Consider the following 16,924-nt stretch of genomic DNA (forward strand, 5'->3'; position numbering starts at 1 on the left):
ATATGATGACACATCTAAAATGCTTACAGTAAGAGAGGCACTGTTATTTTGAGATTATCCACATTGATCTGCAAAAGGACAGAAGGAGAAATCTGTGAATAAAGCTGAATTTCAACAAACTAAATTGTATGGTAGCATTTTAAAAATAATTACTAAAAATGACAACCACATTATAGATTTGAAACTTCTGACTAATAGACCCAACAATGACTAATGTATTACAAATAAGCTATGAAGAAAACTCCAAGTTGATGTGTGGATTTATATCAGAACTTCATATAAAACATATGACTAATTTTTTACTACAATGCGTGAAAAGTTTTAGACACCATATAAAGCATGTAATCTATTTTAAGTTGTCAGGATTTTCTGGTGATATTTATTTTGAAAACTTAAGGAGCAGTATAATACCCAAACAATTAATTCAGCATACTTGTAGAATATATGAGGACTTTAGATCAATCAGAGGTAAGTAGTTGATAACAATGAATATTCTTATCTTTTGGGGGGTTTGTGTGACTTAACATAAATCAAATCCAGAAATAAAATCAGAGCACTGAATTTGCTCTTCATATACTTCCATCACTTACATCTCCCTTGCTCTGGGGAATAAATTTCTGAGTTAGACCCAGCAGGTGTTTTGAACTCCATTTCAGATAAAAGGAACATGAAAGAGATTAGAGTGAGAAGCCCTACCTCACACAATTATTAAGTAACAGAATGGATGCTAGGATTTGAATCTTCTGGTATTCAATGGTCTTTCCACTAAATGCTGGTTTCCAGTCCTTGTTCGCTACTAAAACATACGTATCCTATCAGGACTCAATTAAGAGCCATTTTGGAAAATACTGAAACCTGTGATGAGCCATTTTCAACCTAAGTAATTTATTTATTTATTTGTGTGTGTGTGTGTGTAAAAACGTGATTTTATTAAAGCACAGGGAGAGGACCAGTGGGCAGAAAGAGCTGCCCTAAGTAATTTTTAAAGCCTCTCCCACTCCCCTAGCCCAAGAAATGGCTGTGAATAAATGGGAGAAATAGAAGCCTCATATAACACCTACGGCAATAATCTACACCTGCCCAATAAAACAGGAGGGATGGTGAGTTCTAATAGGTTATGAAAGGAGTTTAAGAAACACATTTTTATAAGCTTTATTTAGAAGGCTACCTACAATATCTTTATGTTTAAAATGATCTTTTTGATCAACTTGAAGAAGCACAAATGAAACTCTGTGTGTTATTTTAAAATTTAGCAAGTGTGTGTATGTGTGTGTATCTTTTGGTTGTATTTACTTGACTTGGTTACACTTATATCCCCTTGAAATAATATATTTTACTTTTACCTAGAACATTTTTTCTAACTACATTCTAGGAATATTAGAAAACAAAATTAGTATTTTGAACTAACTGTAAGCTATCTAGCATCTTTGATTCAAGCCATTTAGGTACCTTAAGATCCACATAACCCATGCCACCAAGCAGGCAAACTATGTTTTCTCACCACTGTGGACTTTAATATTAATACCTCACATCCATCAAGGCATTCCAAAATCATAAACACGTAACCCTCATATGGTGAACAGTAACACCAGACGCTCTTCTGCATTCGGAGAATGGTTGATAATAGAAAAATAGGAACCAGTACAGGGAAAGAGTGTTCTTGTTTCCCAGAGTAAAGGTAGCAATTTGATTTAAAAAAAAAAAAAAAGACTTCTGACCCCAAACAATGAAATTTCCTATTGGAAATAAATAGCCCCTTCATTCATGTCAGAAGACAGTTTCAAAAGAACAAGCTATGTAATAATTAAAAAGCAGACAACATGACTCCCTCAGTAGTCAGTACAGACAGTACAGTGTCAGTGACAGCATGAGTTCCACGGTGGAAGAGAAGCAACTATGGAAAGTCAGTGGTTGCTCAAGGTTTAGAGGAGGAAGCAGAGCAGGAGAGCAAATGTGATGGAAAGGCAGCCCGCACACAAAGAAAATCAACACAAAGAAAATAAAAAAAACTACATTGTAAATATGGAGTTCACAGAGAAGTGGGGGGAATAGAGTGAGCATCAAGATTTAATAGTAATCAAATCTTATCCCAGTCCTACAGTACAGAGACCTGGGTTTAACACCTATCTCCACCACCCATGCATGCTCTCAAATTAGTTACACAGCCTCAGTTTTCTCACCTGTAGTCTAAGGTGAAAAATAATCAAAGGAATAATAAAAACATTTACTTTATGGGTGCCATAAGTTTAAAAAGAGATAACAGCACAAAGGCAGCTATTAGCATTATTAATATAGCCAGAAATCATTGGGTCCCTTGTAGCATAATGAGAAATATGATACAAGAAACCCAAAGCAGACAAAACATTGACTTAGCCACCCCTAAGTAGTGGTCGTAGCCATATGGTAGTGGTGGAGAGCATGGACTTAGGAACCAAACTGCCTGACACTCTTACTTACCAGGGAACCTATGGCAAATTCCTTAATCTCTGTGCCTGTTTCCTCATCTGTAGACTAAGAACTATAAAACAACAACAACAATAACAACAAAATGGAATTATCATGGGGGTAGAGTAAATCGGTCTTTTAGAATAGTGACTGGCATTTATTGTCTTGAACAAATAAGTAAAGCATATCAATGCCTTCAAGAAGAGAAATTGGTGATCAAAATTAATGAGTATGTTCTTAGTTGTTATCCTTATTTAGCATACTCCATGAATTTATTTTTAAAGATTCGACACAGTGTGATTTATTTATTTTTAGTATCCTTGCCATTATTTCTGGTAGAACTAAGACCATAATCTATTTCTCCTAAGTATACCAGTATATGTCACTAGCATATAACATAAAATCTTTTTTTAAAAAAATTAAATAAGTAAGTAATTTAAGCAATCTCTACACTCAGCATGGGGCCTGAACTCACAACCTTGAGATCAAGAATTGCATGTTCTTCCAGTGGACCCAGCCAGACACCCTGACCTCTTTTTTATTTTTTATTTTTTGAATTACTATAAATAATTTAAGACAAACCAATAGGTCTTTCATTTTCAAACTGTGCTCTGCTGGAACCTGCCTTAAATCTCCTCCATGATTATAACTGGCCTGCATTATAAGTATCAAAATTCCTCTTACTGTCAAACTGCAGTCTATCAACCCATTGGTGGTTGGTACATCACTTAGAGGGTGCCAACCAGTAAGTTTTTAAATTGAACACAATAACAGAAAGCATCAGAGCGCATCACAAGTAGTAGGGGCATGAGTTCATAAATCTTTTCAGCTGCATAGGTGTGTTTATGTAGATACATGTATTTGTGATCGGGTTCATGATGTAAACTGTGTTTTTTACTATACTGGCCTCATAGAATGAATTTGGAAGTTTTCCTTCCTCTTCTATTTTTTTTTTGGAAAAGTTTGAGAATAGGAATTAATCTTTCCTTAAGTATTCGGTATAATTCATCTGTGAAGCCATCTAGTCCTTTTCTTTATTGGGGAGTTTTTTGATCACTGATTCTATTTCATTGCTGGTAATCAGTCCATTTAAATCTTCTATTTCTTCCAAAACTGATAAGTTATATGTTTCCAGGCATTTATACATTTTTTCCAGGTTGTAGTATATATGTGGTTCTTACTATGGGAATAGCATTCTTTCTAAGAGAGAGAATAATATTAAAAACTTAACCAAACTGGAATTATTTAACCAAAGTGGTTAATGTATGACTCAGTAGGAATGAACCCTTCACGTGCAGTTTTTAACAAAGGAAACCTGAGAGAAGAGGAAATTATGAAGCATAGGTGTTCCCCGTGAAATTGGGAGGGAGACTGATTGGGCAACATGGAACAACCATATGGCAGCAGGGGGTGCTGAGCTGAATTGAGGAAGCCAATGGTCCCAAAGAGAAATACTGACTGGAGTGAATAATAAATTTCAACTTTGTTTTACAACTTTGTCCAGGGATCCTTTCTCCATGCCTACCTGTGTACATCTAGATATAAAGCAAAGATATTAATTCTTGCCCTTTCCTCCCTCATTGGTGTGCCAGTAGATACAGCAACTACGGATATACTCTGAAATCAAAATAAATCACTGTGATGAGTTACCTTTGGCCCACCAGCAGCCAGAGATTATGACCACTTGACCTCCCCCTAACACTTTATATGATACAACATTGAGATCATCGCCAAGCCGGTTTTAAAGAAAGACTAGTCATCTACTAATCTATTCTAAGAATTTACCACAGTACATAGCAGATCATCAATGTGTGCTTTTCACTTTTCTCTCCTCCATCATATACTCTTTTCCCTTCTTACCAGCTTAAATTCCATGACCCATCATTACAATCACTTTTTCTTTATTCTATATACACTTTTCTGGAACCTCTGCAACTAACATGACTGGAAAAAAGCACACAGAATATAAATTAGTCTTATTATATTAAGTCATGAACATGAATCTCAAGTAGGTTCATAGTGCTGCCTAACAATCACGTTACATGTGCCTAGTCAGTTTGCTCTCCGGCTCACATGCAGAAGGATTTCATACCTTATCCTTCCTCCTCACACTTCACGCACTTCCATTATCGTCCTCAGTCTTAGCTGACCTTGCTTCTTAGTTCATTGAGAGAACTGAAGCAATCAAAGGAGAACATCCACAACTTTCTGTACCCATGCGACCCCTCCCATCTTGGGCTCTTGGTCCCATCTCATTTCCCCATTCAAAACCATGGCTTGAGCAAAGCCTTTCCTTTTTCTCCTGTATCATCAAATTCTCTCTCTCTACTGGACCACTTCTATAAACAATTAAACATACTTTTTCTCCCTTTAGAAAAACAAACAAACCAAAAACTCTCTCTTGGATCCATGTTCTCCTAACTAATGCCTCTTCTGTTTCTCTTTTAGCAAAACTGTTCAATAAATTGTATACAGTCTCTCAAATTCTTCTCTTTCCATTCATATTTTTAATGTTTATTTATTTTTGAGAGAGAGAGAAAGAGCAAGAAGGGGGATGACAGAGAGAGAGAGAGAGAGAGAGAGAGAGAGAGAGAGAAGACAGAAAATCCCAAGCAGGCCCCACAATGTCAGTGCAGAGCCCAATGCAGGGCTCAAAGTCACAAACCACAAGATCATGATGACCTGAGCCAAAATCAAGAGTCAGAGGTTTAAGCAACTGAAACACCCAGGCATCCCTTCATTTATTTTTAATCATCACTCAAGAGACTTTCATCTCTACCATTGTAATGAATCTGTTCCCCTCATGGCCACCAATGACCTCCATTTTGCTAAGTCAAACTAATTTTCTGTCTTCATCTTACTGGGCCCACCAGCAGTGTTAATACAGTTGACCACACACACTCCTTTCCTTGGCTTTCAAGTCACTATGTACTCTTGATTTTTGTCTAACCTCAGCTACTGCCTTTTCTCACTCTCTTGTTCATTCCTTTTCTTCTTCCCAACCTCTTAATATTAGAGTCTGCTGAACTCAGTCCTTGGTCTTCTCTATATACTAATTTTTTATATTAAATATAATTTGTCAAATTGGTTTCCATAAAACACCCAGTGCTCATCCCAACAGGTGCCCTCCTCAATGCCCATCACCCACTTTCCCCTCTCCCACACCCCCCATCAACCCTCAGCTTGTTCTCAGTATTTAAGAGTCTCTTATGGTTTGCTTCCCTCCCTCTCTGTGACTTTATTCCCCCCTTCCCCTAACCCATGGTCTTCTGTTAAGTTTCTCAGGATCCACATAAGAGTGAAAACATATGGTATCTGTCTTTCTTTGTATGGCTTCTTTCACTTAGCATAATACCCTCCAGTTCTATCCATGTTGCTACAAATGGCCAGATTTCATTCTTTCTCATTGCCAAGTAGTATTCCATTATATATATAAACCACATCTTCTTTATCCATTTGTCAGTTGATGGACATTTAGGCTCTTTCCATAATTTGGCTATTGTTGAAAGTGCTGCTATAAACATTGGGGTACAGGTTCCCCTATGCATCAGCACTCCTGCATCCTTTGGGTAAATTCATAGCAGTGCTATTGCTGGGTCATAGGGTAGAACTATTTTTAATTTTTTGAGGAGCCTCCACACTGTTTTCCAGAGTGGCTGCACCAGTTTGCATTCCCACCAACAGTGCAAGAGGGTTCCCGTTTCTTCACATCCTTTCCAGCATCTAGTCTCCTGATTTGTTCATTTTAGCCAATCTGACCGGCATGAGATGATATCTCAGTGTGGTTTTGATTTGTATTTCCCTGATGAGGAGTGACATTAAGCATCTTTTCATGTGTCTGTTGGCCATCTGAATGTCTTCTTTAGAAAAGTGTCTCTCATCCAGCCTTACTGGCTTCAAATATCTCCTATTCATGCTACAAACTCACAATTTGTATCTCCATTCCAGACCTAATTCTGAACACTAATTCTGAAGACTCACATATTCAACTTTCATTTGATATTTCCATTTGGATGTCAATTACACATCTTAAACTTAACATAACCAAAAGCAAAAATCTGATGTCATGTCCAAACCTGACGTCCCAAAGCTTCCCCATTCTCAGTAAACAGAAACTCTAGCTTTCCCATTGTTCAAGCCAAAAGTTTTCTAATCGATGTTGGTGCCTTTCTTTCACATCTCACGTTTATCCCATCAGGCAAATCTATAGGCTCTACCTGCAAAATATCTACAAAATTCAATCTTTTTTTTATCACCTTCACTGCTACTGACTTAGTCCAAAAACCCCATGACTCTCACCTGAATTTTTTCAATATCTTCTAACTTGTCTACTGTTTACCACACTGACCCTCCATAGTTTATTCTCAGTAGGGTAGCAGGAGGAATTACTTTAAAGTGTTAGACTATATTATTCATCTGCTGAAAACCCTCCACCATGGTCTAGCCATGCATCAATTTTACTCATATTAAAGTTGAAGTCCTTACAATAACCTACAACAGTCTACATAATACCATGACTTCCATTGTCTCCCATCCATTCAGTGTTTCTTTTCAGCTACACAGACCCTCCCTCCAATCTTGCTGTTATTTAAACATACCACATGCTTTAATTTCATGGTCTTGCAAGGGGTATTCTTTCTGCCTGGAATATACTTTTCCCAGTTACCCACATGGCTCACTCTCTAGATCCCTTGATGTTTGTCCAAACATCACTTTTTATATGATAGGCAAGATCCTAAGAAGTCCCCAAGACTTCTGCCCCCTGGAATATACACACTATATAACTCACTTCCCTTGAGTGTGGGTGGATTTGTGAATATAAAGGAATATCACTCATGATTAAGTTTTTAAGCAGTTGACTGTCAGTTAATCAAGAGTTGTTATTCAGATTATGATATGTGGGCCTGTCCTAACAAGTCTTTTAAAGAAATTGAAGTGTCAAATAGACAGTCTAGCTGGCCTCAAGGAAGACACAAACCACTGTGTTGTGAATAATTGCCCATCAAGGTCACATGCCTATAAAATGCAGGTGGCTTCAAGGAGTTGAGAGTGAATTCAGTCACAAGCTAGCAAGAAAACAGGAACTTCAGTCCTACAACCACCAGGAACTGAATTCTTCCAACAACCTGAATAACTTCGGAAGAAGACCTGAGTTGTAGATGAGGACCATGAGAATGAGAACACAGTCAAAACATTGATTTCAACCTTGTGAGGCTATGAGCCAAGGACCCAGGTAGCTTGTGCCTGAACTCTTGACCTGACCCACAGAAAATACAAAGTAATAAACTTGTGAAATTTTAAGCCACTAAGTTTGTGGTAATTTTTGACAGCAATAGCAATCTAACACAATCAGTGGTTTCTCCTGGCTAATCTACTGAAAATTCTAACCACTCTCTTTAACATTCCTTATGCCCTCTATTCTCCATTACATTTTTCGTGACACCGATTTATTTTGTTTATTGTCTCTCCAAGTGGAATGTAAGCTCCATAAAAGCAAAGTTGTTTAACTGTCTTATTCACCATTTGTTCAACTACAGTTCCTGGCATATAGTAGAAGACATGTATTGAAAAAATGAATAAAATTGTTAGATACATGAACAAAAAGACATAACAGTATTTCCCCCAGAATAATCAAATTAATCATTCATTTAATTTATGAGACTATGTATCCCAAACTTTAGCTAAATTTGAAGTTTAGTTAATACAACATGTTAGTATTCAACTTCCCTCTGGATGTGTATGTTATTTCTTATTATTAAGAACAATGAAAAAATCTTTAAATTCATAAAGTTAACTACTAAAAGCAATAATGCAAATGGCAAATGTTTATTTTGGGCTTACTATTTCCCTGTTACTTGTATAAGTATCTTCTCTATGAATTTAAAATATTTTATCCTCATAAAAACATCATGAGATAGTTACCATTATTATTCTCATTTTACACTTAGTTAAACTAAAGCACAGAAAGGTTTAATCATTCATTCAAGGTCACACACCTAGAAAGTGATGGAATGAGACTCAAAGTATGGCAGTGTAACTTTAGAGCTTGAGTTTTTCAGCCACCATGCATTTAAACTTTGAGGTTTAAACCTCATTACGTTTTGAGCATCTGAATATACATAACATTTATATTTTTCTGTGGCCAAAAGCATAAATAAATTGAAAAGACCAATTAAAAATTGCAAAACATATTTGAGCCAGATGACAAAGGGTTAATAGACTTTCATAGAAAAGCCTTATAAGTTAATAACAAAGGCACTATATTGCAATAAAAAAGACAAAACAGCATAAAAACAGACAAAAGACATAAAGACAACCCATAGAAGAAGCAAAAAAAAATGTGAATAATACTTGAAAAAATTTATTCAACCTTGATGGGAGATTTAAAAAAACACATGAAAACAAGTTTTAAATATTATTCTTTTTCCTCTTAAACTGGCAAAAGTTCACATTTAAAAATGGTTCAATAAGATAGATACTTTCATAGATTGCCAGTGTGAGATACATTAGTGGAACCCTAATGAAGTATAATTGAATAATATGTGGCACTGTCTTTTAAAAACTCATACTGTGAGGGTTGATGGAGGGTGAGGGAGAGGGGAAAGTGGATGACGGGCATTGAGGAGGGCACTTGTTCGGATGAGCACTGGGTGTTGCATGGAAACCATACATAAATGTGACAATAAATTATATTTTTAAAAAAACTCATACTGTGGGATCCAAAAAAATTTATCCCCTAAAAAAACTCTATTAAAAGGAAATAATCAGAGTTGTAGAGACATCTCAAGTCACTTTAATGATGAAAAATTAGAAACAACCTAAATGTGAATCAATGGTTATACTATTCATTGTCAAACCATAAATTATATAAACATGTTAGTCTATAAGTTAATAGTGGTTTTCAAAAATCAAATAGTGATGAGGAAATGCCCATGGTAAAACACTGAATGAAAAAAGTCAGAACACAAAGTATCTTCACAGGATGTTCCAAATTATTTAAATTATACCATATAGTATTGTACCTTTATACACAGGAAAAGTCCTGGTTTTTAAAAATTATGTAAAATGAGGGGCGCCTGGGTGGCTCAGTTGGGTGAGCGTCCGACTTCGGCTAAGGTCATGATCTCGCAGTCCATGAGTTCAGGCCCCGCGTCAGGCTTTGAGCTGACTGCTCAGAGCCTGGAGCCTGTTTTGGATTCTGTGTCTCCCTCTCTCTCTGACCCTCCCCCGTTCATGCTCTGTCTCTCTCTGTCTCAAAAATAAATAAACATTAAAAAAAATTATGTAAAATGATAACTGAAGTCACCACTGGGTTTGTTTCCATAGGTAATTTATACTGATTTTCTTCTTTATAATACACTGGGAAATTTTGTATAGCGAGTCTGTGTTAAGCTAAAATCAGAAGGAAGCAAAACTTGTAAATTTTATAAAATAATTTATTTTAAAATATACATTTCTAACTCACATACAAGGACAGAAGAGACTTTAGATTCTTATAAGCTGCCCTAGTCCACAAGTTGCAGATAATGGCATGTCTGCCTAGTAGAAGACCATACCATAAGACTACACCATAATAACAAGACTAGAAAGTTCAACTCAGAAAGATCCTCCAAGGGAAGGATAAAACTTCTTGCACAACAACCCAGAATCAGTTTTATATTATGAAGCTTTTTTCCAAAACATGGATATTTTTTTTTCTTTTCATACAAACATATTACTTAGAAACCCTGAGATTTCTTACAATTCCTATTAAGAATTAAAGATTTTGGGGGCACCCGGGTGGCTCAGTGGGTTAAGCGCCCGAATCTTGATTTCGACTCAGGTCATGATCTTACAGCTTGTGGGATCGGCCCCCGTCAAGCTCTGTGCTCACAGCTTGGGATTCTCTCTCCCTCTCTCTCTACCCCTCACCCAGCTCATGCTCACTCTTTCCCTCTCTCAAAATAAATAAGTTTTTAAAAAAGAAGAATTCAAGATTTTCCAGCAATTATTTTTTAGATGTCTGAGAACATGCTGAAATTTATAATCGTCATATTACAAAGATTTTTTGATATCATAGTTTTTGGTTCTTTACAATGCTGTAGTCAGTATGCATTTTTACTAGATGTACCTTCCCAAGAAGCTATACCGTCACTATACCTGAATCCATCTCAAAGCAGATAAAGGAGTACCACACTGCATGCAATTATGAGATGTAAACATTTTTTTTTACGTTTATTTATTTTTGAGACAGAGAGAGACAGAGTATGAACGGGGGAGGGTCAGAGAGAGGGAGACACAGAATCTGAAACGGCTCCAGGCTCTGAGCTGTCAGCACAGAGCCTGACACGGGGCTCGAACTCACGGACCACGAGATCATGACCTGAGCCGAAGTCGGCCGCTCAACCGACTGAGCCACCCAGGCGCCCCGAGATGTAAACATTTTAATATCAATGAAGTATGAATGCATCTCACAATTTATGGCATGTCACAGATAATTTGCAGCACTTGTTTTTCTGTCTTTATGATCTATGAAACAATGGTGCACATTACAATGGACAATGTATTCAATTCAATTAAACAAACTAACCCTTCACTTCTTCCATTCAATCACTTCAAATTAATAATGTAAAGCCCTGATTATCTAAACACCAAACTGTCTAAAATTTAAGAACATCTTCTAAGTTCAGAGCTCTTCTCACAAAGATAATAAACTACTTAACTTGACCAAAAAGAATCGGTTTCTAGTGCAAAGAACAAGAAGGACACATACCAGTGTGTTGTTTCATAGAGTCTGGGCAAGGAAAGTACCTATGCAGCTATATAGACATGTTACTTGACCTTTACAAGTTGGCCATGAATGATATAGAAAGGCTATTGATGCCTATGGCCAAAATATTTTGCATGTGTCAGGGCCAGCTCTGGCTTAGACTGCAAATGAACAGCTAAGCTCCATAAGAAATATAAGAGTATGAAACCAACTAAACTTCATATTCAATTAAGAGAGCTACAAGGTGCTTTCCTGACAACGAGTTTATACATCTCTGGCAGACGGCTCAGAACCCGGATGAGGGCTATGGCATTATTCCTGAGGAAGGACAGGCAACTTGTAACCCTGGGTTCCTGATAACACACTCAGAAGCACTCTTCAACCAACACAGCTTTCTTAAAAATTATATTTGTAATTAGGGGTGCCTGGGTGGCTCAGTTGGTTCAGTGTCCAACTTTGGATCAGGTCATGACCTCGCAGTTCGCAAGTTCAAGCCCTGCCTCAGGACCTCTGCTGTCAGAATGGAGCCCACTTCAGATCTTCTGTCCCCTGTCTCTCTGCCCCTCCCCTACTTGTGCTCTCTCTCTGTCTCAAAGATAAATATTTAAAAAATTCTATGTGTAATTAATGTCAATCCTACTTTTTTATTTTGTTTTTGTTTTGTTTTGGTTCCAAACAAACTGTGTTTCACCTGGGACAAACACTTACTTCAAACAGACCGGTAGAGAAGAGAAGACCAGGGGATTGTACTTGCTTCATTGTGATTGATAGTTCTGCCCTATAGGAAAGGACAAACGTATTCCATTTGGCCAGTTGTATCTATTAGAGCTAATCTGTGGGAAAAAAGTAAAATACATAGAAAGAAAACGTAATAAAAACAAAGGGAAAAAGAAAGACTGTAACAGAGCCCATCATCAAGGCCAGCAGTAGCAGGGACTTCCGTGAGAGCTATTACAGGGGGTGACAAGGTGGCAATCACCAGACATTTTAACAGGAGAGAAGACTGTAATGGAATCAAAAGATGAAACATCTTTGCAGCTGAGAGATCCAAACAGTCATCTGCATCAATTATTTTTATAGGCCCATACTATACTCATAGTAAATTTATGAATGAATAAGTGAAAGAAAAACACTGAATATTTGTAGCCTACACAGACCCTATCCAACCTCTGATTATGCCTCTCTTAATCTTAATGCCAGCATTCTTAAATACATGAGATCATTACAGTGTGTTTATGGTAGGAAAGAGATATGGTAATACTATATTTCCTTAAAGAGCATTTTGCTTATTAATTTTTTTTAATGTTTAACTTTCCCAACTAAGAAGTGAGTTCAAGAAAGGCAGAGCATTGTTTTGTGATTTTTCAGAGGTTTTTTTGTCTCCTTTTTTCAATGCTGTATTCTCAGCACCAACAATAATGCCTGGCATATATCATAATATACATAGTGGCTGATAGATGTTTGTGGAATAAATGAAAAGGGTACATATTATTTGGGAGCTTCATAAAATTAATCGTATCATGAAAACATTAAAACAAATATTTCATTTTCCATAAGACTGAGTAATACAGCAAGTTCAGAAATTTACGGCCTAGTCTTCTGCCAGCTGAAGGGTATTTCAGCTTGATAATTAAAGAGAAGGTTTATACTTTCAAGAAGCCCTTCCAAATATGCCAGCACAAATACTTAAAGTCAGATATACTCCTTCACAGCCCATCAGCAAACTCGTAGGATGTGAGGGCATGGACTATAAGTAGACACGGAGGGTCTCGGGTTCTATTTCCCAGGGCTACAAAAGCCGTCTATAGGGTGGTTAATAAAGTTCCCATACCTCCTTTGAAGCCAGGGATGGGATGCACTGAGCACCGACGCAGAAGGCTAGCTAGCTCTTGTGGCTGAGTGCCAGTGGAGGGCAGCAGAGAGCTACTTGAGTGAAAATACCTTCAAGAGGAAGATTTAACAGCTCCCAGCTGAGAACAAGGTCCTTGGCCAGATCTACACCGCACTATTGACCAGGCAGCCCGCTTGGAAAACCCGACCACAGGGTAGCCAGCAAAAATGGAGTTCCCAAATACGTTAACATATGAAGCCAAGAAGCAAAGGAGATGGGCAGGAAACAACGCCAGGATACTGAGGATAATCTGGACTCCAGCTAAGCACAACTCATTGGAGCCATTGATTCAGATAGCAATCTCTCTCCAGAGCTGCTGAAACAGATGATGTCTCGCATTCATTCCGACTCCAAAATCTTACATCCCCAAGATCGTTAACAAGCATCTTTTAAGTACAATATTTTTGCAAAGAAGACCTCTCCTGTAGGAAATAGAAATAATATATTAAGAATATAACATTGTTAGCATTAAGAGGATAAGATCATACGTGAAGGAAGATTAGCAAGCACAGAGTCTCTCTTGTTACAAGCGGTCCCTAGAATCCTCCAAAAGTTGAAACTTCTCACATATGTGTGGCGGAAACTTTGTGAGGCCTAACAAACAGTAGCAGGTTCAATCAGTTACCCGGATCTCACCATGAGGGCCCCCACCCTAAGGACAACCAGGAGTAACATGCACCCCCTCCAAGGCCAGGATTCATGCTCCTTTTCTGTGTATTCCTAGTGATGTGAGTTTAGGTCACCTAGGTAACCTCTCTAGGTCAGTTTCCTCACTTCTTTTTTTTTTTTTTTTTTAATTTTTTTTTCAACGTTTTTTATTTATTTTTGGGACAGAGAGAGACAGAGCATGAACGGGGAAGGGGCAGAGAGAGAGGGAGACACACAGAATTGGAAACAGGCTCCAGGCTCCGAGCCATCAGCCCAGAGCCTGACGCGGGGCTCGAACTCACGGACCGCGAGATCGTGACCTGGCTGAAGTCGGACGCTTAACCGACTGCGCCACCCAGGCGCCCCTCCTCACTTCTATTTTATTTGTTTTTTAGTTTGAGAGAGAGAGAGAACACGCAAACGAGGGGGGGAAGAGAGGCAAGGGAAGAGAGAGAGAGAGAGAGAGAGAGAGAGAGAGAGAGAATCTAAAACAGGCTCCATGCTTAGCAGGAGCCTGACATGGAGCTCAATCCTCGACCCTGGGATCATGACCTGACCTGAAACCAAGAGTTGGCCGCTTAACCGACTGAGCCACCCAGGAGCCCCAGTTTCCTCACCTCTAAAATAAAAAAGAATATCTATCTCTGTTGGGTCTAAAGGAATTCACAGAAGAAAGCAAGCCTTGTTAATTTTATACAAATATGCAGTATTTTTATCGTCAGTCTGAGTAGTAGGAAAAGCAGGAAGATAACCTAGAGAACAACAGAAAAGCATCTAAAAACTAAACCTTTGGCAGATTCAGAATTTTCTTTGTAATGAACCTTGTTCTTTCTATTAATCCAGGTCAGGAGAGTTCCTCCTCACTGGAACTCATGTTAAATGATGAGTGTATTTGCATTATGGAGTAATATTTTCCTCCTGTTCACAGTCTTCTCCTTGTTAAATGTGTATAATGATGTTCCAAGCCAGATACAAGTGGGAGATATTTTACTGCCGCCTCCTGAAGGAATTTATTCATAGGGTCACAGAAGCCGGGAGGAAATGTGGGCTGTTTGCCGCCAGAATACTTTGGCTCTGGTCCCCCTTCCCCCCAAAATTAATAGCAATAATAATCATTAAGGATATGGGAACGTGTTAGAGAAACTCAAATACAGCTGCCTCAGCTTTGTGTTAGTTTAGTCCCATTCCTATGCTGTGATGTTTCTGGATGGACAGCAAGAGAGAGCTGAGTGCATACCAACGCCTGAATGAACATTAACTGGAAAATCTATGAGTTTTGTCGTTTATTTTAATTTTTTTAAGTTTATTTATTTGGAAAGAGAGAGAGAGAGAGAGAGAGAGAGAGAGCAGGGGAGGAACACAGAGAGGGAGAGAGAGAATCCCAAGCAGGATCCGTGCCGTCAGCACAGAGCCTGCTGAGAGGCTCGAACTCACGAACCATGAGATCATGCCCTGAGCTGAAGCCAAGAGTCGGACGCTTAACCGACTGACCCACCCAGGTGCCCCAATTTGTGTCATACTTTTAAATCAAACAATGGAGAAGATGGGAGGGACATGACAAAGAAGATTTCATCAGTTCTTTTAATTCTTACTTCTGATGAGATGCCTAACTGGAAAATTCAGAACTGACACTGAAAGGTCACAAATGACAACAGGGGCAAAAACAGAAAGTCTTCCCGAATGAGGGTTCCTGGTTTATTGACTTATAGCTCTTTGCAGCTATAAGGGACAATGGAGAGTTCAACCTACTCATTTCTATAGGAGGAAACTAAGTTGGGTGACCAGTTCAGATTCTCCAAAGTATTAACAACAAGTCCAGTTATCTTATTAGTTTAAAATACTACATAGCTAAATAGCTAGCATGCCACTCGATGACCAAACCCCATAGTAAAGGCACAGAAATTGTTGTTCAAAAATAAAATGGAATTAAAAAATTGGCCCCCGTTAAAGTTACAAAACATGGATCTCTATATTCCAGTAGTCATTAGCTGCTTTGCTAATATGAAATTAAACACACTTATGCTTCAGTGAGTACGTGCACAAAGTACACCCACACACATGGCCAATTTATAAAGTCATAGGGAATGAGATGAATTCTTCTGTTACCTCTGTTTAAATTGTTAAATGCCAAGAAAATGCTAAAATTGTTATTCTGAAAAGTCCTGGGCCATTGCTAAGTCTCTGCCATTGTTAAGACCTCACCAGTGCCCAGATATTCCGTTTAAGGAGATGGCGTCCATCTGGGAATGGGAATCCCATTTCTTCGAACTTCAAAACATCTTTAGCAAATATGATATAGGCAGAGAATATATGTGGTAACTTAAAGGAGGGGTTATCTTTAATATGTTTCCTGATATTGACTAAACAGCAATCTCGAATCAACTAAATGGTTGGTCCAGACCAAAGGAAATCTCAAGAATTTCTTGCTTTTCCAATTTTACTAAGTATTTATGTATTAATACATTTGATTATAATTTGGAAAATTGGTTAAATAAAGTACACTGCCCAAAAGTATTTTTTAGAACGTCTCCTGACATGGAATTTAAAACATTTTGAAGAATCTTCTTGCAATTGCCCTGTGTGCAGACACCCGAGGTAAACGTCTTTTCCTCTCTATATATTACTACCATAATATAAACTCAGTAAAACATCCTTTGATATCAAGAGAGTAGTGTTTTCCAGACAATCAAGATTAATCAGAAAAACCACAGGTCTCTCTCCTGTGAAAATCCATTCCTCAGTAAACTATCCCACACCTTCATCACTACTATTGAGCGTTATGGTCACTAGATGTCGCTGCTGTCGTTTGAATCAGATTTTCTTCCAGCTTTCCAGAAAAAAAAAAAATCTTATGGTTTTGGGAATTGTTTTTATTGTTGTTGATATTTTGGTAAGTGGATGCTATTTTATATATTAATGAATGCAGATCACTTATGTCTTAGATGAAGAGAGAAAGAACCGGAAAGCTGAAGTAACTTGCCTAAGGTGTAAAACTCTGCTCTCATGTCTATATAGGTTTTTAAAAAGCAAAAATGTTCCCGATGGGAGCCATGAAGACAATAATCTTTTTAAACCAAAACCCAATGAGTAATACTTACTACATATAAAGTTAGTTTTGTTTTATTTTCTCCCCGATGGCCTTCTCCTTGGAAACTTGATACATGTGAATCATGAGAACACATGATTTTCCC

At 37.8% G+C, this 16,924-nt stretch overlaps 1 long non-coding RNA gene across 1 annotated transcript in view; it reads right to left on the bottom strand.

Moving 5' to 3' along the window:
- LOC131517044 (uncharacterized) overlaps positions 1-16,924 on the bottom strand; it is a 27,764-nt gene continuing 10,840 nt past the window's right edge. The window contains exons 3-4 of the long non-coding RNA XR_009264355.1: positions 11,903-12,027; positions 1-68 (exon numbers count right to left, since the gene is read on the bottom strand). This is a non-coding gene — a long non-coding RNA (uncharacterized LOC131517044). The remainder of the gene's footprint in view (positions 69-11,902; positions 12,028-16,924) is intronic.

Source organism: Neofelis nebulosa, chromosome 7 (genome assembly GCF_028018385.1).
Source record: "Neofelis nebulosa isolate mNeoNeb1 chromosome 7, mNeoNeb1.pri, whole genome shotgun sequence".
Lineage (NCBI taxonomy): Eukaryota > Metazoa > Chordata > Mammalia > Carnivora > Felidae > Neofelis > Neofelis nebulosa.